The 22966-nt window shown below is 38.0% G+C and overlaps 1 protein-coding gene across 6 annotated transcripts in view; it reads left to right on the plus strand.

Moving 5' to 3' along the window:
* The window catches only part of CABCOCO1 (ciliary associated calcium binding coiled-coil 1), a 217547-nt gene that overhangs the window by 9447 nt on the left and 185134 nt on the right, over positions 1–22966 (plus strand). For 2 of the 6 annotated variants that reach the window (XM_090144851.1, XM_031589951.2), the window contains one exon: positions 22223–22289. The exons of 2 other annotated variants lie outside the window; for them this stretch is intronic. The gene's annotated coding sequence lies outside the window, so the exon portion shown is untranslated. Of the gene's footprint in view, positions 1–6400; positions 6511–22222; positions 22290–22966 lie in introns of those variants that run through there. 2 more of the 6 variants (XM_090144854.1, XM_090144850.1) reach the window with 2 other exon arrangements.

Consider the following 22966-nt stretch of genomic DNA (forward strand, 5'->3'; position numbering starts at 1 on the left):
GAACAGTTCAGTGCATTTTAAGCCCATTACTCTGCTGCCTTACCACACACTTTTTCCCTATTTGCAAATCATAGGGTGACTGTTGAAGAAGATCATGCGTCTCAGAGCATGTGGGTAAATGGAAGGTTAAACACTTTGGTATGCAGGTGATTCTTGTGCAATCAATTCCAGTGATATCCTATTTAGACAAAGGAGTCCCTAGTTCTGGGGAGAAAAGGGGAAGGTGAAGGAGAGGCTATTAAATGTGACTTTAATGTTACACTGCAGGGGAAAAAAGACTTGGGATTTGTTTCTTGTCTGCAACTGGGTCCCTAGCAGATGTGTGGATATGCTGAGTGTTTGCCCAGGTGTTCAGGAAGGCAAGAGGGTGGGAGCTGGGCCCCGTAATCCTGTCCATGTCTTTCATCAGATGGCAAGTGGATGGAGAGAGCCTGGAACTTGGCTGTATCCTATAGAATAGTCACTGTTTCCTTGCTTGGGCATAGAAGGGGCCAGATATTGACTTTATGTGTACTATACTCACATAACGAAGCAAGAGACTTTAACAGGAAGGGAAATGTTGTTTTTCCCATAGAGAGATGCTAAAATGTGTCCAGAACTGTGGTGTCTGTAAATAATATAGCCAGTGTTTTGATAATCCAAAGATTTAAATCAGTCATAACTATAAAATTCTTTTCTACATGGAGCTTAAGGCTTAACTGATCAGAAAGTATTTCCATTGGTCCTTTACAGTCAGTCCTACCACTGCTTTCTGCACACTTTCACTGTATAGTAGCTAAAGGAAATGAGTATCAACAGTAAGCTCAGAGGTAGGGAAGCTTTTTACATTCTTACATTCACTGAATTTCTAGACCATTGCATGTGATAAAAGGATGTCTATTAGCAGAGGGCAGAAATGGCATGTTTTGTTAGACTTGGAGATAGCTTGATATGTTGTTCCTTTTGAACATCTGCAATATGATGCTTGTGCAGCTGGGCGCAGTTAAAGATGAGAGAAAGGAGCAGATCCTGTTGTTTAGTACAGCAGTTTACAAATGTATACCTAACTGGAGAAAAAAATCACTGAGTATTTCAGGGAGTTAATAGAAAGGGCATGGGACAGGAAACTTCTTGTCAGTAGGCTTTTGGAGGGATTCCAATAACAATGTAGAATCTGAGGTGTGGTAAGACATAGATTCAGTGAAACAACTGTGGTTGGCAAAGCATTCCTAAGCAGTTTTGTGTGAGGAGGAGGTATGAAAAGAAAGGCACAGAAGCAAAGGGATGTATAATCTGGTATGCTATACTTCTTGAAATGAATGGTAGGCTGGCCACTCTGTTTTCTAGTGTGCTGCAGCAGAGAGCACAGCTGCCTGAGTACTTCTGCTTTCACAGCTGACAGTCACTGAGAGTATAGTGAGGCTCCACGGTCATTGCACACCAGATGCTATGTAAATGCAATTTATCTTAGAAAGGCAGTAAGGTGACTTGCACCTCTCAACCTGCCCTGCCCCTCCCCGCCCTCCAATAAACCACCTGCCTTTTTAGCAACTTTGACATCACAGAGAGAGAGGCCTCTAATTGCATTTTTTTTAATTTAATTGCACACAATAAGTGGGTGCAGCATAGCGGAAATCAGCTATAAACTGACTGGGAGAATAACCTAATCTGCCTACGTATAGGTCTGGTCTGCTAAGGTAGCACTGTTAGACACAGAGGTGGAGAGTTTCCTCCATATACAGTAGCTTCCAGCCTCCAATAAAGTTATCTTATGTAAAATTTAATTTAGGATTTCATAGCCATCAGCTGCTTCTTCCTGTACTATCATTAAAAGCACATATGTTCAGCAGATGCTGACACGGTTTTAAAAGCCTTTTTGGACATTTTCCCTTAATGTAAATAATCTTCTTGGAGTAATGCACCTTTTCCATGATTTACTGACTCGTTGCCTTTACTGGTAGTCATGGAGCCTTCTTTCTGAAGAGTGTGGAACACCTGTCTCTTTAAAAACCAGTCTTCTCAAGATGTTTCAAATTTGGTATCTCATAATTAAGGCACTGTAAGTTCATAACCACTCCTTCAAATTCTGCTATTGCCTTTACTCAGTTCAGGTCACCCCGTTTTGCCTGTTGGGGAATTTTCTTATAATGGATTTCTTGTTAAGACTTAAATCTTTCTAGTGGAGCTGTATTATTACTGCTGTACCCAAGTACTGCCAAACCTAAGGTGGTGCTGATGAATCCAGAATGAACATGGCAATTTATCTCCATAGGGTTGAAGTTACATTCCAAATCCATTTTTTTCTGCAAATGGTACTCTATAAAACAGCATGTCATTTGATTATGCCTTACTTACACATTTTGTACTTTGTGATCCTGGGAAGAAAAAATCTTACCTACAAAGAACCTACCTGAGAGTGGTGAGGAAAGAAGTGTTGCAGTAATAGGTCAGAAATCGTTTGTGGCTGATGGTATTTCTTATCTATCAGCCTTATTTTTTCTCAGTGTTATTGGTCTAGATAAAGCTAAGTAAATATCTTAGACGTGCTGGACTTGCATAGCAACATGCTTATGTCCTGTGCCTCTGGTAGCTTTACCTAGCCCCTCACTTGTGTAATTATTAATTTTAAAGCATAATCCTTGAGTTAGATTCACAAAGACCATTTCTATATGAAAAATGTGATTCTTTTGACAGAGTAAATGGAATACTGCCTTACTCTAACTGTCTTTGGAATCCAAGGAGGAACAGAAACATAAGGCTGAGAGGAAGAAAGCATATACTTCTGTTGAGATTCAGGCGTTGCATCTAATTCCTTTTAGGACTTAAGATCTTGTTCTCTGCCCTAGTGAACAGGTGGTCTAAAAGAATCTTGAATGTGGTCATATTACTTTCTTTCACCCCAGGGCCTGGCAGTGTGATCCCAATACTAATGTAATCATTCACTTCTGGCTGTGATTCTGAGGTTTTATCCTGTGTGCCTGGTTCTGTTGTTATTTATATACATGCATGTATGTACACATAACAGCACAATATCTGCTAGCCTGGAATATCCTGCTGTATTAATTTGTAGTTTGACTACGTGTTTTTCCATGTGCAAGTAGACATACCAGAAGATCACAGCTACATTAAGGTTTTAAGGGAAACCACGTGGAAAATCATAGCTCAGTGAGCTACACTAAGCTATACTATCAGACTGGAATTTGTTTTGTGAAATACAGTGCATAGCTGCAGCTAGCAACTTCAGGCACAACACTGCATTTAACATAATTATGTAAAGGATAATTAGATCCACACACAGATGCACAGTTGTTTCCTGGAAAAACCACTAGCAACGGCACACTTCTCATGTGCAGATTTCTATCATTGTATTCTGCTAATCCCACCTACCTTGATTAACATCAGCTGAGTATAAAGCATATCTGGTCATTGTCATATTAATGCAAATGCTGCAGTGGAATAAGTCTACAGCCAAGTTGAGGCTACTGGAAAGCTCCACTTTGTGGCTACCAATCTGTGGCCATCCATCCCAGGCTGAGCACCAGCACTCGCGGTAACAGTCTTAGTCCTTGGGATCTGTATCAGCTGAGAGTTCACGCTGCCACTTGCAATTGAAGAGGGCCTCAGAAGGAGATGGCAAAAGAGGTTACTGTGGCAGACCCGCACCTTCTGAGAATTTCCTCTGTACAACAAAGATCACTCCTAGTCAAATTCAGAAGTCTTAAGGTGGCTTTGAGCATCCCAGAGAGCAAATTGGTCAGTGACCTGTTTCTTTCATTTCATTTGATTGCTTTATTGAGCCAGAATTCCTGGTACCAAGGGAGACCCTGGGGTCTGATACGTCTGGTATGAAAAGAGAAGTCTGAACAATTCCTTTATGGATGAACAGGGCATAGTGGCTCGAAACAGCTTTAGCTATTCTTTCCATTAAAACTGTGATAGTATTTGGAGTCTCCCTGCAGGTTTTAAGTGGAAAGATCTAGTTTGTCTGTATGGTGTTTAATACATTATATACTAGACATGTAGACATCATATACTAGACTGCTATGCGTAAATCATCTTTTTTTATGGAGAGCTAAGTGAAAAGTCCTCACTGACATTGTGTTTGTAATTCAAATAGTGCCCAAAAACTAAGAGCACAGATGTGTGAGTGGAAGGTGGCTGTGGGAATGTGTTCTCCAATGGATAGGATTTGAGAGTTGTTCTAGTATTTCAAAAGAAGTGAATGACAAATCTTTGCACTTGTATTTGTGGTGCCCATATTTACTGAAATGTGCATTTACTGGGTTTGTTTGTGATGACAAATATTTGTTGTCTTATCCTAGTCCCCAAAGCATAATTTGTTCTTCATCAGTCCATCAACAATCTTCTATTTAAAAGACACTCTGAAAACCTCTGACATAGCTATTGCATTTAGCAGACTTTTTCCTTTGTTTACCTCTTTTTGCACTCTGTCCTAATGCTCAATTCCAGTAAGTGTAGATTGTTGCTGGTATTCTTAGGAAGTGGTTACAGTATTGTGAATGTTACTGAAAACTACTACTTTGAATGAAATCCTCATTTGAATGCATGAAAAATCTTATGTACATAAGAAAAAAGTAGTTGTACTTCAGGAAAAATGAGAAGTCATAGTAGATGATAATCTAGTGAGGTCATGCACATGTAGGGAATTACTCATGTGGTTCAATCTGGTTGTGATCGCGCTGAACCCCAGCTTTGTCAGAAATTCATCATTCTGCTGTCAGGAGCCATGAGTGCATCCATAGTAACTTTCTGCAGCAAGCACTAAGAAGGTCAGCAATTTATAATAAAGTTGGCTGGAAGACCTGTTGTGCGTTTTAGGAATGTAAGAGCTTATATCAGTCTGAAAGTCTAGAAGTTTCTGATGATTATATTTAACAGCTGGAAACAAAGATTAATGCAAGTCACATCACAAACATACTGTCACGCTGCCCTGTGTATTGTTTACAGCTTCCTCTAATTCTTCAGGACTTACTCATGGATGACTTATAACTCACACTGAGATAGCTACCATCTACGGTAAATTATGGAAGAAGATTGCACAAGGTGCCTTTCGTGACGTAACTTACATTGAATTGTTAATCATAAACCTAGGACTTCTCAGCTTCTAATGGCTCATACAGCTGTTATACAACCAGATCATCATCTGCAGAGTCTGGTGAAGTTGCTCAGGTCTTACTAATATTTGCTGAAAGCCGTATCTACGTGTAAACCAAGAAGAAAGTAAAACCTTGTTTCAAAAATGAAAACTCTGTAATTGTAGGATGCTGAATTTTGAGAAATTAGTTTATTTTAGCAGAGACATGTATTTGTTCTTTTTCGGACACATGATAAATCCTAACCCTAAGGGAAATCATTTGCTACAGCTCAGTGGTGTGTTGTATTGTCTGATGAGATTTGTTTCCTTTGTCAGTTTTAAGAGCAGTTTATAAACCATTCATGTTGATAAAAACCAGAAGAGCAAAGAGGTTCTTAAACATTCATTACAAGAGATCCTTTTGCCTTTAAACATAGCCTCCTTCCTTTTTGTTAGCTTGAGTTTCATGAAGAAAATAGTAATCTTTTAAGCTGAAGTTGTGCATGTCAGCTGTACCAATTCCCATAGTTAGAAACCAGAAACCAGTCTATAAAACAATACTAGGTTTCTCTGCATGTGGTATGCTAACTAGCATTCAATTACACTATTTTTTAGCCTGGCTTAGATTGACCAGTGACATAAATCTTCAAGGAAAGCCTATTTCATTCCAAGAAATGTGTTTATTATGTCTTTTGCTTTATTAAATTGATTTTCTGCTCTTTTGATATTGTTGTCCTACTAGAGATAGCGTTATGCCTGGTAGAGAACTTGGCATTCTGGTCTCTACTTCAGATAAAGGTAAGGGGAGTGGGCTATGCCACCTCAGTTCTTGCTTGATCTGGCAGAGTTGAGCACGTTTCCCTTTCTGTGCTGGGGGTACCCTAAGTAGTTAGCTTCAGTAATGAAGGATTCTGGAGTTATTAGAAACTCTTGTGCAGTGAGTGTTTGCAGAATCAATAAGGGGAGCACCTTCTGTTCCTGTTTTCTGTGAACAGTTGGCTATGGGTGAAGCTTACTTCTGCTTTCTGCCTACTTTGCTGGCACATCCTTACCTACCAGCTATTTGACCAATAGCTTAGATAGCAGCTCAGCTCTGACTCAGCACTAAGTCCATGTTTGGGGTTGTTCTTTAAGCTCCAGCCTCTTCTGGCTGGCAGTGGCATATTTTGATGGGCTGCTGGTTGCTGAACTCTGTACTTGATAACGTTCTGGAAATATGCTTAAAATGTTGCAGTAGGTGCAAAAGTCAATGTGTCACTGTTGATGCCTGTGATTAGTTTACGTCCATATAGTAATATGGCATGCCACTGTTTTCCTTCACTGCAGGCCATATATAGCCTTCTACACTTGAATATGGTCAACAAAACAGAATGAATTCCATTTTCTCTAGACAGCAGCTGGGTGAAAGGGCAGTGGATCCTGAAGGTATTTGACAGGTTAGCGCTAACTTTGAACATCTATTATCAAAAGAACAGCCTGTATGTGTACGCCATGTCAGTTTGGTCAGTACTTATTATTTCTAAAGTGCAGTTATGGTCTGGACCAATCTGCTCTGATTTCAACTAGGGAAGAAAATGTGGCCTGGCTAAACTTGTGTGGCATGCCTTTCTGTGACTGATTAAATGCACTGCATTCTTTCAAATAAGACTACCTTTGTTCTTGGCAAAAAGGACAATATGTCCTTTAACAGGTAGCTTGCATTTCCTGTTACTTTTGAATTTGAATCTTCACATTTAAGGAGTTTGGCTACGTGAATGGAACTGTTTTGTGCCATTCACTACATGCAATGCTGACTTGAAATGAGCATACAGAGGCATGTAAAAGGCCTGTAGTGAAGTTGAATGTCTTTAAGAGTCAGGGAGGACCAGCTAATTTAGAATAAGTACTTTGTTTTTAAGACAGCTGTTCTTGAAATGGAACAAGTATCATGAAACTTAGAAGATAGTGTCATCTTTTCTGGTGTCACTCCATATTTTCTAAGCAAGTGGTCATAATTCACACCTGGTTAATGTGCTACTGCCTGTCAAGTTTACTACAATCTTAATTTTTCTTTTTCTAATAAATAAAACCACATTTTTCTAAAGATATTAAAGTGTGATTATAATTCCAGGGCATTCAAACTCATATTGCAATGAACAAAAGCAAATATTCCTGATTCATTTTGCAGGACAGAAATTGTTATCACATGGCTATATGAAGTGATAATAGAGCAAGTGATATTCTCTCTCTTGACTATTGAATTGTGCATTTAATAAAGAACATAGGTTGTAGATGCAAGATTTGTAACTCTTGTAGTAAGGTGTAGAGTGTGAGATAGCATAGTGCACGGTGTGAACTACATTTGAAAATCCAATAGTGATTTTTAACACCTCTTTTAAAATGAGTTAGATGCAGGAAAACCTAATCAGATGTACATCCAAAGTATGAAATTAAATCTGCTATCAATACAACTTCCTGCATTCAGGGGCTACACATCCATGAAATTATCAAGAATCTACAAGTGTTGTAGAATATAGGCTTCTTTCCCTTAGTGAGAGAAGGGAAGGTAAGATATTTAAGATTCTAACAATAGGCAAATGATGTGTTTTGCAAAATCCTGCTTTAAAAGTAAATACTGAATGCAATTGAAAATACAAAGGCAAACATGAATGGACGGCACTTGACTAATCATATAAAGTCAGCAAATTATGAGTAGTTTTTAAACATGGTTCTGAAATATTTTCTAACCCTGTGAAAGCAAACAAGTTCTTCAACTTCAAGGTAAGTTTGTTTTGATACTGGTTAATGCAGATTGAAAAAAGGACAGCTCTTTCCTTAGCCACCAAAGTATAAAATGCTGGGGAAAAGGGTGGCATAGAAATGGTAGCATGAGAAGTTCTTCCTTTCCCCTAGCAGGAAAGGAGTTGTATTACCTTTTGTTGCTTTGTCCTTTTCTCTATCTCATTTTTATACTGTTATCCTGAAAATCTTTGATCTGTACAAACTTCACTATTTTTCCAGTGGCTGAAATTTCTCTTGTAATTTTACTTGTTCCTAGACATCCACAGCTGGAATACACTGCCTAAACAAAGGCATGTAGTGCTGTTCCAGATAGTCTCAAATGTCATTTGACATGCCTGACAGTGTTACACAGAACTTAAAAGAAATCTTTGTGCTTCTGGAGCAGCAGTGGTTATGCTATGGCATCTTGCATGAGATTAGACCCTTGCATGTAATCCAACAAATTGTCTTGGCACCTTCTGTGGTTAGAGAAGAGAGGTTGACTTTCAGATGATGACTCCAAATAGCATCTTAGACACTGAACAAGCCAGTTATCTCCTCAAATTAATAACCCTTATTTTTGAATTGTGGCAGTTAAGATAAATCTTGTACCTTATAAACAAAATTATGGAGTTCTAATGTAAAGAGTTTAATAGTGTTGCTGAAATCATCACTTATAGATGAATTATAGGATGAAACTGGCTGAAAATCATAGAGAATAAACTGAGTTGGCAGGGACCCACAAGGATCACTGAGTCCAACTCCTGGCTCCACACAGGACCACCCAGAACTCAAGTCATATGTCAGAAAACTACTTGATTATATGAATTTATATGAACTCATGAACTCATCTGAATTAAAGGCGCAACTGAAAAGCAGAATGACTTGGAATTGAAGTCAATACAGAAAGGCTTTTATTTGGTTATATTCCATCTTTTAAAAATGTTTAATCAACCAGAGGAACATTACAATGTTACTAAAAATATGTATATCTTTTAGCAGTAAGCCATTCCTCTCAGTTTCAAACTGTCTTGTTAACTCTCACATGCTTGAAGTAGTTTTGTTGCAGATGTGATGGAGGGACGGTACAAATTAAGTATGATTTTTCTTGGTGTATTGTATCCTATATTTTATTAGAGCTGCTACTCTAACAAGAGAGAACAGAAGAGTATTCATCTCACAACTCACTCCTTTGGGTTTGACAGGCTTCTCTGTTTTCTTCCAATAACTTCAATGTAGCTATTTAAAGATACTACTCCCCATACAAGACTAGCCTCGTTTATTACTTAAGGAATGCAAATCTATTAATAGTGGAAATGAGGTAAGGAGGTCAGAATTACAAAGAGAACATGGAATATAACCTTTAGAGTTGTCCCTGTCTCACTTCAATTAGACTTTAAATGATAAAATGATTAGTTTGACATTCTAAAGCTGTGGGAAATGTGGCAGTGAAGTTCAGTGTCACGCAATTTCTGGTGCCATTTGAATGTCTACAGCGTGATTTTGAGGCCAGGCAGAGTTATTCAGCACAAAGCTCCTAGAGGGAGGAAAGGACTATGTATGTCCCTGCCATGTGTCCCAACAGATTCATGCAGGATGTGGGGTGAACACACACGTGCCAGAGAACTTGCTGTGGAGTGCATAGTATAATAAAATCTCAAACTGAAACTTGCCTATTTATTAAAATGTAACTCCTTGCCTAATTTTATGTGACCTGTAGCTATAAACATTTAGTCATCATTACTGATAAGTTCCTCACAGTAGTTTCAGGGGGTTCTGTCACTTTGCGACAAATAAACTTCTTAGCTTTGAATTTAAAAACCTAGAACCCCATTATTATTTTTAGTAGCAGGTAAATGACCAGCTTTTTGGGTTAGAGCTGCCAATAACAGCTTTATGACTGAAAAGACTGAAGGCATTACCTGGTGATGATCCTACAAAAATGAGAAAGCCTTTGCAAAGTAATCTTCAGGGTATTAGACCTTAAAAATGGAGTTTAATCGGGATAAGTGGCTTATTAACTGTCTGTTGGGCTTGGTCTCAAAAGTGATTTCCAGGTTCTTGGTACTTTTGCGCACTTATTTTTTTTAAGTGTATGCAGATTCTAATATTGTTCCCTTGGTACTGGAAAATCTTGTGTGGAATGACCACAAGGTGCTGAATTCTACATATTTACCCTATGTTTTTTCCCTGAGACTTTTTTTTTTACTTCCTTGCACGTGTAGGAGTATATATGCATAGTATCTTTCTTTGGCTTTTTTGTTCTTTTCATTGACTACTTGATGATGATGTTTGGTTTGTTGATGACCTTTGGCCCACAGGGAGAAACACATCTGCTCCAGAAAGGCTGGAAAACAGATATTTTTTTTGTTAAAATGAACTTATGACAACATGTCTAGGATTTATTAATAAGGTGTCAAGGTGTAAAAAGTAATTAACAGATGAGATATACAGTCTGCTGGAAATGTCTAATGTGAAGACTTTAAGGGTTGTTTTTTTTTTTAAGTAATAGTGATGAGGCTAGGTAAGAGATCATCTATTGTAAAGACTATAGGGTCTGAAGAAACAGGAGTGAAAGGAATAAGAGATCTGTAGATACCCCTGAAACTCACTTCATTGCTGGGCTGTGGCAGCAATTGTGTGAAAGACACTGGTGACTGCACAGAATTGCTCTTTCAGCAGGCTGCTCTGCATCCCAGGACTCTGTGTCCTCCTATCTCTATTGTAGAGAGAAGGTTAACTGCAGCCCCTTATTTTAAATGTTCACTTGAGAATGCTGAGTTAATTAACCATCAAAACAGCATGATGTTCCTAGCTATACTAAGCAAAATAATTTGATGTTTGTTTCCATTGTAGATCTCAACCTGAACGGCTCATATATGCATGATCCAGTAACATATGTTACTAGTAAGATATATGCTGCTTTCCTGAAATGAATTTTCAATCATTTTTCATTATTTAGCAAAGTGTCTTAGTAATACAGATGCTTTGTCAGCTCTGAATCTGCAGAGGTCTTGATGTCCTCACAAAGCAGTATATTAGGCATGAAGTGCCTACTTTTGCTTCACAACATGCTAATTTTTTATCATGAAATTAATATGATCTGATATTACATACACTGATTTCTGACACTCAACATCCTTTAAAAGATAAGTTAGCAAAAAAAATGTTTCACTTTTTGTGGGAGCATAGAAAAATTAAAAAAATTGAAACAGATTTCACTCAGAGCTCTCAAAATTCAAAGCATTCTAATTTCATTCAGAGCATTAAAAAGAGTGTGTCCATTGGTTAAGGTAGGTGATCCTCCTCCTCTACTCTGCCCTGCTGAGGCCACACTTAGAATACTGTATCCAGTTCTGGCTTTCCTGTTTAAAAAAGACAGGGATCTCCTAGGAGTCCAAAAGAGGGTCACAAAGATGATAAAAGGCCTGGAGTTATCTCCTGTGTGAGTAATCTGGGTCTGTTCAGCCATGGAAACAAAGACTGAGGAGGGGGATCTGATTAATGTTTATAAATACCTAAAGGGAGGTGAGAGGTAAATAGAGGAGGCCAGGCTCTTCTCGGTGTTGCATAGCAATAGAGCAGGGAGTAAAGACCTAAAACTCAAATATGGAACCTTCTATACCAGCATGCTGAAGACCTTTATGGTAAGAGTGATGGAGCACTGGAGCACGCTGCCTGGAGACAGTGTTGGAGTCTCCTTCTATGGAGATATTCATGACCTGTCTGGACACCTACCTGTGTGATCTTGTAAGGAACCTGCTTTAGCAGGGGGATTGGACTTGATGATCTCTTGAGGTCCCTTCCAACCCCTGTGACTGTGAAATACCTGACTTTTGTTTTTAATGTTAGTGAATGAAATGACCTTAGCCTTCAGCAAGTCTTTTAATATTTCAGAAAATTGTAACATTGCAAAACGTGTGTACAAATTATCTGAGGGATGTAATGTTCTGGGGGTTCTGAATGTTCTCATACTTCAGAAATCTTGAATTAGAGCATGAAACATAGAGCTCTATCTTCATACTGTAGTTCTTTCAGTTTACTATCACTTGAAGGTTTTTTCCCTGTTATTTCCTACATTCAACTACTGCAGCTGAAGCTAGCTTTACACATAAAAGCAAACTTAGAGAGGTTGCAGAAGCCTGATGTATTGATTCTGTTAAGGCTGAGATTCAGATGAACATCTGTTCTGGGAAAGTTCGCTAATGTTTAGAAAAGAGATCAAATGTAAAATTGCTTCAGTTCTGTGAGTGAGAAATTCAGAGATTGCTCTGAAATGTATTAAAAGCTGTAATTTCCATTTTAAGAGTATGAGATTGCCTAATGGACTTTGAGGGCAGTAGAAAGATGCAGTTGAGAAGATAATACATAGCATGGTAGGGGAGATGTTACTTCTCTAAAATTTACCCTAAAACAAAACATTACTTCTGTTTATTGCTATTTCTTTTTGTTTATATTGCTGTTTCCATAGAAGTGAGCTTGTCACCACATCTGAAATATAACCCTTGAGGACTAAACTCTGCTGTGGAAAAATTTTAAGAAAAGTAATATATCTTTAGGATTAAATGTTTTCAGGTGAAATCAGTGCTCTACATCTGGAAAGTGTTACAAATCCATTAAAAAAAAGTACTGTATGAAAATATTTCAGTCCAGTAATATGTAATATTTTCAATGATAAAACCATGATGCATTTTTTGGTCTTGTTATTACTTCCATGTTTCCTGAGGCCAGGACATCTGATCACATGGAATTTTCAAAGAATCTTCTCTTGTTAGTGAAGTCTCTCCTTCAGCATGTAGCTGGAGTGCTTCAAGACATCAGGAAACACTAGGTCTAGTCATAGGGATTTCCATACAGTCTCTCTAAGAGGTTACTTCAGAAAAAACTTCTGTGCAGCATGCATTGGGACAGTGTAGTGCAGACTTCCTGTGACAGCAAGACATTTCCCACTGAGTAGTGGTTGCGGTCATATGGTTTATCTTATAAAAGCCAGTAAGTTTTGACAGAAGGACAGTATGGCTAGGTGCATTATGTGTATATATCTAAGCATGTGCAACTGCATATATACAGTGTAACCCTGGAAAACCTACCACTCTGAATGTGTGAACAAGCATATGCATAAACCTTTGTTTATCCAGTGACTTTAGTGAGGTGAAAAACAGCAAATTCTGCAGAAATGTTGGCATGAGTCATTAATTGTTTAAGTAATGATTGCTTTTTTTGGGAGAGGGTTATAAATTTGACCAGTGGCCAGATTATCCTAATTTGCTTCTAGCCCATGAGAGAGCTGCATGAGTACTTCTCACACTTGTAATCCATGGTCCTGTTTAAAAATGGTGGAGTTGAGCAGAGGGTTTAAGTTTCCATGGAATCTGACTTCTATCATGCAACTAACGTTTTGTGTGTTAAAAGTTGTATGTACATCTATAAGATGTAGAAATTCCTGAAACATGCTGTGGCTTATATAAATAGTGACCACTAAGACTACTAATGTTATAAATATCTGTTGGGGGGAAAAAAAAAAGACTTTAATTCTTACTGCAATTTCTTGGAAACAAATGCTTCCATTAAATCTGGGAAGATGGGGGGAAAAAACATTTCTCTGATCTTCTAACAGTTGAAGATAAGTGATGCTAATGCTGTTATCCACTGTTTTTTGTTGAATTCTAATGAGTAAAGATGGAAGAGTTAATGAGTTGGTAAGCTGAAAACAACTTTTTAGGAGTGAGAGTGATACAGTTATAGGAAGCCTGAATTAATGATGGCTTCTTTACTTGGAACTCTTAAGTCTGGATGTCTTTTGGGAAATATTTAGACAAAACAGTTGTCAGTGATGTAGAGGTAGCATGGGAAACAATATGTTTATTTCAGAGACCACATTAAGTGATCTTTAACTCTTGCAGTCATTATTGATGAACACTGTATGTATCAGGTCAAGGAGAAAGTTAAAGCTCCTCATGGCTATTTCTATCCATATTGCTACATGTGAGGTGCTTGTGATTTAGTGCTTTGAGGTCATAAAATTATCAAAGTAACTGAAGCACTGAAAGCATTCAGAACCACACCAGTTCTTCTTCTGAGAGTTCTGTGCTATTCTCAGATGCCTACCAGTGATCACTGCATGGTGCAGCAAGGGTAGATATGAGAAATAGGACTGGACACAGTGTGCCTTTCATTCATGTTGCAGGCTGTCCATTAGGACAGAACAGGACACAGCATACTTGGAGCTCACTGAACTATATAGATTAGAGGGAAGCTTAAGCTGAGATCTGGGTTCAAATTGGAAACTCACTCCCCAAACACAGTGTAAATGTGTAGTATGTACTTGTAGGCTCTGGAGAGCCTAGAGTGCTAGATCTGTGGTGAAATATTACATCCCAGAATTTACAAACCATTACCAGAACTTTTCAGAGTTTAAAAAAAAAAAAGGATTCTAAGTAATATTACTTAAGCTGTTCCCATGCTTTATAGTAGATAACTTTTTCTGTTGGACTTCAATGTTGTGAAGACAGTGTTCCCTGCTTAGATAGCTATTGCAAGAGTCAACAATGCAGATCAGACAATAGCTGTCCTATATAACTACTAAACTGAAAACAAATGTAGCTTAGTTAAGCAGTTTTTCCACAGAAGACAATATTAATATTGGCCTTTTATTTATTTGTTCTTGTTTTACTGAGAGACTGCATGTCAGAGAGGTTCCATCCATGTGCCATCTGTTTCTTTGCGATTGGGAATGATAGAATAGTTTTCTGAAAAACTGCTGACAAGATGTGGCAGGAGAACAGTAATCCATCCGGATGATATTTCTCATTAAAGTCACTCAGTTCATCTGTGATATAGTGAGCTCTTGATTTACACTGGCCACCTCTGGAGCAGGGAGGACAGTGACTGGTAATGTTTATTTTTATTGCACAGGCTAATGTTGAGGTTCTTGACAGGGTCTGGGATTGCTATCACATCAGTTTTTGTTGCACAGACACATTAAGCTAAGCAAGATTATTCTAATTGGGTAGTTTATCATGATAACAGATGCGACCATAGATGTCTCTTGACCTTAGTTACTTCATGATGTCTTAATGTTGTTTGGCTATTGTCATATAGCCAAGAGCCCTTAGGCTCTTGCTAGGAAGGGCAGAAGGACTACACAAGGTCCTTTCTGAATTAGAGCAGAGCTCACTTTTGTTTTGACACTGTGATAGAGAAGACTCATTTTTCCATAGGTGCTCCTGGTCTTCTTTTAAATACTGAGCCCAAGTACAGATTGCTGTTCGTGCTTTTGTCAGTTTATGGCACATGGGCACAGCTGGATGTGTCAGCTACCTGACTATAGTTGTAAACAGACAAAGGAAATTGCTCTAGGACAATTTAAAAATTATCTGCCATAAATGTTTGCTGAGGTGGGGAGAGAGCGAAGAATAATATGCTAGAAATGAGATGAAGCCACAGATATTGTGGTTGGAAGGAATTCTGTGAGTCATTTAGCCCAGCCTCTTTCTTAAAGCAGCCCTACATAGCTTGTAAGGCTGAGAGCATAGGAAAAATATGTAGGCAGTGAGTATACCTGGACTTTAAAAGAGAAATGTGTTCTCCTCTAGTTCAGTATCCTTCTTTTTCCACAGTAAAATGGAAGCTACTTCTAAGTTATGATCAGCACTTCCACACATCTGCCTATTGTTTTCTATACATCAGTATTTCACAGCAAATGCCAGCTGTCTTTCAAGAGAATACTCAAAGCGCTTGAAAGTACAGAGTATGGCTCAAAGGAATCCATGATTGTGTAAATCATTTGTTGAAATAAAGGAGTTATTTCTCCTTCTCTGGTGAAGGGCAACTGCTGTGTTTTTTTTGTTTTCAGTGTATAGGGAGCGTTGGGACAGATACTTTTTCATTCCTAACACAAGTAAAAGTAAAGCAGTATAAAAACTAGTCAGCTTTCAAGCAGGATCGTGTTTAGTCTTGAGCTGTCAGTATTACCAGATGAACTTCAGATCTGAAGACAGATCTGATCTGTCTGTAATCTTTCTGATTTATGCATTGTTAACAAATGAAAAAATTGTTTCTGTCCCAGCCTTTAGAAGTGTTAAGATGTTTATTCTAATGTAAATTTATAGTCAAATGAGTGCAGTTTAGGATTACAGCTGAACTTAAGTAGATGCAGGAGTGCTGCCTTAATTATTCGTACCAGTGATTGGTGATAGGATGCCACACAGGAGTAACCATAGGTATTCTGCCACTCATCTGACCTGACAGATCTGAAAGATAGTTTTTCATAATGTTTCACTTTAAGCTTTGCATTTAACAGTGGTTATTCTTCCCCTTCTCCTACCTGCTCAAAGGAAAGTGTGGAAACATGGCTGGGCTTGGGAGGAAAATCAAAATTGCATCACAAGGTAGAATAACTAATCACAGTAACTGTTTGAACAGTAGGCTGTGTGTCTTCAAGCAGCTCTGTCCTGAAGTAGTGTATGTGACCACATAAAGGTGTTCTGCTTTGCTTTCTGGCAGTGCACACTTGCTTTTGTTTTTCTCTTGTAGGCTGTGTATTTGGGGTCCACTGGAAATGTGAGCCTGAAGGAACAGCATGATTGGCTTGAAAGACTGTTTTGTTGTGATTGCTAAACCAGCTGCGCTCTTCAACCAGCTCACTATGTCAGATTGACATAAGCATGCTCCAGTGCATAAACACACTTTAAGTTGTTAAGTTCATCCAGCCATCTCTTTGATCCTCGGGCTGAGATAAAGAGGAGAGAGTGGCAGATACTGGAGGAGGAGGTGGCTAGCAGATCACAGGAAGCCAGCCTAACCTCTGAGTTCCAAGTAACTTAGAACCACTTAGTACTACCATAATAATTCAATAAGACCAAGAACTTTGAGCTGGGTGAACAGAAATTGAAGATTGCTGAATAGTGATCGCAATATCCCTCTGTTGCAGGTATGAAACATTAGAGTAAAATTGTATTGCACAATTCCAAGTAACTCCTAATGAAGCAGATTAAGAAGATGTTACTAAATAGCAGGCCTGTAGAACTTTCTCAGGCAACATGTTCTTTCTTGCATAGTCGTTGCTACCTGTTTGTTTCTTGTCAGCCCAGCTTCCAAAAGCCCATCTCATGCATTTGAAGCTTTAGCATAGAGTTTCTGTCTGGAATGTCAGACCCCAGAATTGAGGCTTGTTACTCTCTTACAAAGTAATAACTCAAAACATCTGATTTAGACCAACAACTTAGCTTGGCTAGCATCACGTTGACAGAAAGATCCATTTCTGTTGGTTGCAGGGTTCAGCAGTTAGTATGCAGACACACGGATGTGCTAGGAATATGCAGCTTTGAATGGTGATTTTTTTTCTGAAACAAAAAATGTAAAAGTGTATGTGAAGATGAAAGATGCATGGTTTAAACTGAAACCTATAGAAATAACACTGGAAGTTGGTATATCTCAAAAATGTATCAGTAGAAAGTTATTTTTAACTTTTTGTTTGTCTTTTCTCAGAAATAGAAGGTGTAACTAGCTATTTATGAGCACAAAACTCTAGCTTGTCCTTAAATGCAATAGCTGCCTATGTAAATTACACAAAGATAGTTTAAAACAATTTTTTAAATTGTCATTCTCTTGCATTTGAAATCTTCAGTAGTTCTAGTGAGCAAAGTAGACCTCTGCCCTGAAAGGATATACTTCCTATGTTCCAACTCATAATTGTGAAATAAATTTTAAAAATGGTTTATACTCTGAATTGTATTAATAATCTTTAGATTTTTTCATTATGTACACAATTTGAAAAGTTGCATGATGTCTCAGCACCTTGAAAATGTCATATGGACAAAACTATAACAGTAAAGCAGTGGTCACTGACAGTGTATCACCATGGGCCCCATTGCTACTTCTTGTCTTGCATAGGCAATGAAGAGGCTGAGAAGTGCAGGTAGTGATTTCATCTCTAAGCCTGGGCCCTTTGTGACAGAATTCTTACTACACAGGAGGGGAGGCTGCCCCTCTTTAAATGTGCTCTTTAAATCCGGCTGATGCTTTCTTTAAAAAAGAAAAGTTTGCACGTTTCTTGTTTTGTCATCTGTGTTGGTGGATGCATATGTGCAGATACATGTGAGGTTTACATACACTTAGGCAAAAACTCCAAAGCACAAAGCATGCAAGTTATGAAGGTAGGTGATAGTCTCTTATTTGACACCTAAAATTTTAGGTACATATTGATAAGCAAGACACTCACATTGCTTTTGATCTGAATGGTCAATTTGTCCTACATGTGCAAAGACAATCAAATTGAACAAAATAGAGACAAATATCTGCTTTCTGAGACCATGCTGAAAAACTGATGCAAGAAAAGATATTATTGAATAAGGATTTGCAAATGTAAGGTACAGGGCAGTATGGCAATTCTTTTATGTACCAAGAGTAAGATCATTTAACTTGCTTCTCAAGGCTTCTGAGCCAAAGTTTACTGTTTGTGCGTGGGAATGCCTTGTGACTTGGCATTGTATTTGGAGGTCTTTTAAAATACACAAAGACCTGGCATCAGTTAAGCAAGACTGTTTTGTCCTGTTGCTAATCAATAAGATGACTCAGATGGTAACCTGAAATATAATGTCAGAAATTGACACTGGAGAAAGGAAGTCTAGTTTTTCATATTCTCCACAGCTGGAGGATTCTGAATGTTACCTTTGGTTCGTGCCAAGGTATTGGGTGTCTCCCACTTTGATACCGTAGGCAAGTAGAAAAACTTTTTCCTGTGCTGAGGTTTTGCTTAGATTATCCCAATTCTTCAGAGAGACAGTTTGCTTTTACCAAAAAAAAAAAAAAAAAATCCTGCAAGAAATTTTAAGAGACTTACAGAGCCTCTCAGGGTTTTTTAACCATTTTCTCAAGTAAGTGGAGTAGATGTGGTGGTGGTGGTAAGACAAGAAAAGACTTTTTACCACAAGCACAGATTAAATACATCTTATTCATATCAGGTCTTGCCCCATGGTTAGACATTTTAGTTTGGAATGCACCTCTGTAAGTTGATCTTACTGGGCATCTTTAATGAATGTTTCTTCTTCAGGTGGTCTCCCCATTCTAGTTTGATTTCTTTTTTTTTGGGTCTGAGGACAGAGCTCATCTATAGTCTTTAATCATTAACCCCTCAGTGGCAGCCCCGATTAATCTCTTGTAGAAATACGCTGTAGAAATGAATATACTGCTAAACTACAAGAGGGAAGTTACATGGCTGGAGCAGACGCTTAAATTTATTACAAGTGAACTTTTCAGAAAGCAAGTCTGCGTGCGTTTGTGGAAAGCACAGAATAAGGCAAAGGAGCAACCTCCCATAATGAGCTTTTTGCACACTGCTTAAAAGCTTATTTTCTCTGCTTTGGCAATGAAGTAATGGCATGTCCCTTTGAACTACAGAAGAACAGTAAACCATAGGATTGAATTAACAACCACGATCTGAATTATTTTGTAAAAAGTACTCTGCAGCTTGAGCCTTATAGAACTCTAGTATTTTCTTCTTAGTTGTTCCACTGGGTGGCACAACTTCTTCATGGTCTTTTGAAAAATATCACTCAATATTTGGATATATCAAATTATTTACACTTATTTTGTGTCTATGCTGAAAGCTGCAGCCTTGAGTTCTGATCATGTTTCCTAGCTGCATGAAATAGAGACTTAAATGGGAGACAAATGTCATCTTATTCTCTCTAATCCATGACAAGAACTAACATGCTCCCTCCCAGTCTCTCCTTTTAAGTTCCAGTTTGCTGTCTCGTGTATAATTATGATTAAGGAAATAGATTGTTTTTTAAGTGAAGTGTTTTGTTATAGTGACAGAGACTGAGGTATTTCCAGATGTTATTTTTTATTTGTAAGTCTGATGCCTAGAGATAACATTTGCACAATTGTAGTGGTTCTCTCTCTCAGTTCTGCCCCTACCTCCATTTATTTTTGAACCTAGGAGTTAATTTCAGTGATATGCAAAAGGGACGTAGAACTCGCAGAGATGTTTAAATGGGTACAAAATCTGGGAGAACTGGCATGTGACTAGAGGAGAATTAAGCAAGCCAAGATTCCCCCTCAGAGAACTCCAGCATTATACAAAACACTTGGTTGTAGCTAATCAGTTGAATTATGCTTGACCATCCAATTAGCACTCATGCATTGTTAGATTAGCTACAACTGCTTTCTAGCTGTTTTTTGCAGGATGCAGCTGGAAATACTTGCTGCAGGAATTGGGTCATGACAGTAGGGGACAAACTAATAAGAAAACCAGTTCATTAGTTATACTACTTGTCTAACAACTAATATTAAACCAAGTAAATGTCTCAGTGGTCAGATTCATGCAAATCTTTCATGTAGGATTCATATGCTTTTATCTTTCAAGATGCTTTGTTTTTTATTTGTCAATTCTTGTAGATTCATTTCTCTTTTTCTAAAAGGTCTATGGTAGGTTTAGTTCATTTGTGACTATAAGAGGAGAAAGGCTGTAAGGGTATTATGTATGGCAAATTTTGGATCCAGAGCAGTAAATCAGGATTATTTTTTTAAGAGCTAATTTGTCCATATAAGCAAAATTCTACACTTCATTTTTGTGTCTAGTGCTTCAGCTTTTCTGCTTTTTTTTTTTTGAGCTACAGCTTCTATGCCCCTAGATCTTTAAACACATGGGATAAATTCCCTTTGACTTGAGTGTGGTTCTACCAGCCAGAAATTTTGCTTCTGGCTTCTTTTAGGACTTAAATTGTGTGTGCTGCAAGAAAATGTCAGATTAGACTCAGGAGGAAAAGAAATATATAAAAAAAAAGTAACCATGAGAATAAACTATGGCCTGAAAAAAGTCAGTTTTTTGTACTTAACTCTTTCCTTCTTGTAGGGAAGCTTCAAGAGGCAACTTTAACTTCCTTTTACAGAACAATATGCTACAAATGTGAAATAGCCTGCAAAATAACTTTTATTTCCTAATTGCCCTTATTAGTGTTGCTTCTGCTGTTCTAATTGTGCTGAGGTATGCTAATGTCATGTGTGTAGAACATCATCTTCCTTGCTAGCACTTTAATTATTAGTTCCCCAGTTCTGTTGCTAAAGTGCATCTGCTGAAGGCATTTGGCTAGCTGGCCTGTGCAGATGGCTAGGGAGAAATGAGGTTCTGAGGAGGCTAAGTGACAAAAGTGAAGTTGTTAGCACTTCACTGCCTGTCTGTGCAGTGGTGGATGGTGAAAGAATGAGTATGGGGTAATGTGGATGACACTCTAATTCATTGCATGCCTTTCAAGCTTTCAAGTAGTGGCTGGGCTGGCTTGCTAAGGGAATGTGTTAGGAAGAAGAGTGTTTTCCCTGTGGGTTCTTGAAAGCTGTAGATACTCTGCACATTCTTGTACTTCATTGGAAAGCAAAATCTGTAATTGTTATGTGTGCAAAAAGGATGTTTGCTTGAAAAGGTGAGGTTCAAAGCTAGGCTCTGTATGAAAGAGAATCTACAGGTAAGGTGAGAATGTAAATACTCATGCCAGGGAATAGTGAAAACAGGAGGCTTGGCTCCAATTTTCCTTTCAGTTCTTCTCTCTCTCTCTTTTCTGAAAGGGGACAGGCCTTCTTAACCCTTCAGTACCTATGTTTTATGAAATGTGCTTCATACTGGCTGAGTATGGTTGCGTGGCTGTATCGGTAGAAACCTTGTAGCGATATGGTTTCTCACTTTGTTTAGGAAGTAGGTGGAAGGTACAGCTAAAACACTTTCTAGGTGATAGAGCATCTCTGCTGACTTAAATCCCAAGAATTTCCACCATCAGCTTAATTTCTTCTTTAAAAATCTATGTTGGTTTTGAAAAGGATAATAAGGCACTTGGTTACTGGGTGCAACAATCCCAACAGTTGTCTGGGCTCTGTCTGCTACTTTAAACTTTAGATTTTTTTTTTAAGAAATTAAGGTGTTTTGTATCATTTATTAGCCAGGACACTTTCTTTATGAACTACTATCTAAAAATAACCTCTATGTTGTCCATCAGAACAACACTGATTTCTTATAATATGAAGTGAGAGGAAGTGTGGCTTCTCATTAAGGTGAGAATCTAAACCTCTAAACCCTAAATTATTTATTTTTGTCAAGCTGTTTTTCTAGCTCTCATACTAGCCCACCTAGCTAGATGTATAATTAGTTTCAACATCAGAAGGACTTCAAGTAGAACGGTGCTGTGAACTAAGTGGTCTGGTTCCTTTCAAGTGCCAACCTACTGCAAAATAGATGTAGAAAGAAGTTTGGTTTTTGTTAGCGGTGGTGGGTTTTTTGTTGTTGCTTTTTGTTGTTGCTGTTTTTTCAGTCTTCCAGTTTTATACCCTTACTGACACAGGTAACTTCGGTAGAGAATTAAAAAAGAAAAAGTAATGGACCTTTTTTTTCTTCAGAAAAAAATTACAGAGCGTGAAACACTTTTTTAGAAGTCATCAAACTGCTTTTAGTAGCTAGTTCCAGGTAAGCAATTACAGTCCAGGTAAGCTTTAGTAAGCGATACTAAAGAGGGGAATTTCTATTGGTTACAGATGATTAGGGAGCTAACAAATTTCATACAAGAATAAGTGATTGTAGAGAGTTTTCTGGTCTTAAATGAATCATTGGCTTACTGATAATCTGTCAGGCTTTTCTAGTGTACTCTGTAGGAATGGGCCTTGGATTTAAGAATGTCTGTCATTAAAAGTGACTATTTAGGATATGTCTGTAAGGTGTGATGGGTTTGCTCTTGGTGTGTAGAAATTCCTGTTGTTGGGTTGCTAATAATGTTCTTTGAACTACCTAGCTGAAAGCTTGTTTTATCTGCAAGAAAGTTTGTTGCTCTTCGCTAACAGAAGATGCATAAATAAGAGAAAATATAAAAGCAAGGAAAACAGAGAAGGGACAGGTGATGGACCTTGAAATAAATCCAGTGCCTGTTGCAGACAGCTATTAGCATTTAGCTCTCCATCTATTATATTATATAGGATGTTTTTAAGGACTGCGGTTTAGTGGAATACATAGCAAAGACAGAAACAGGGCCTGTGGTGAAAACTCCAGCAAACAAACAGTAAAGGATAATGCTAGCCATAAAGGATAAGGAATATGGAGATTGTAGTAATTCAGATTGTGTAAGAACTTGAAGGCAGAGATATAGGAAG

Source organism: Phasianus colchicus, chromosome 8 (assembly GCF_987193195.1).
Source record: "Phasianus colchicus chromosome 8, bPhaCol1.hap1.1, whole genome shotgun sequence".
Classification (NCBI taxonomy): domain Eukaryota; kingdom Metazoa; phylum Chordata; class Aves; order Galliformes; family Phasianidae; genus Phasianus; species Phasianus colchicus.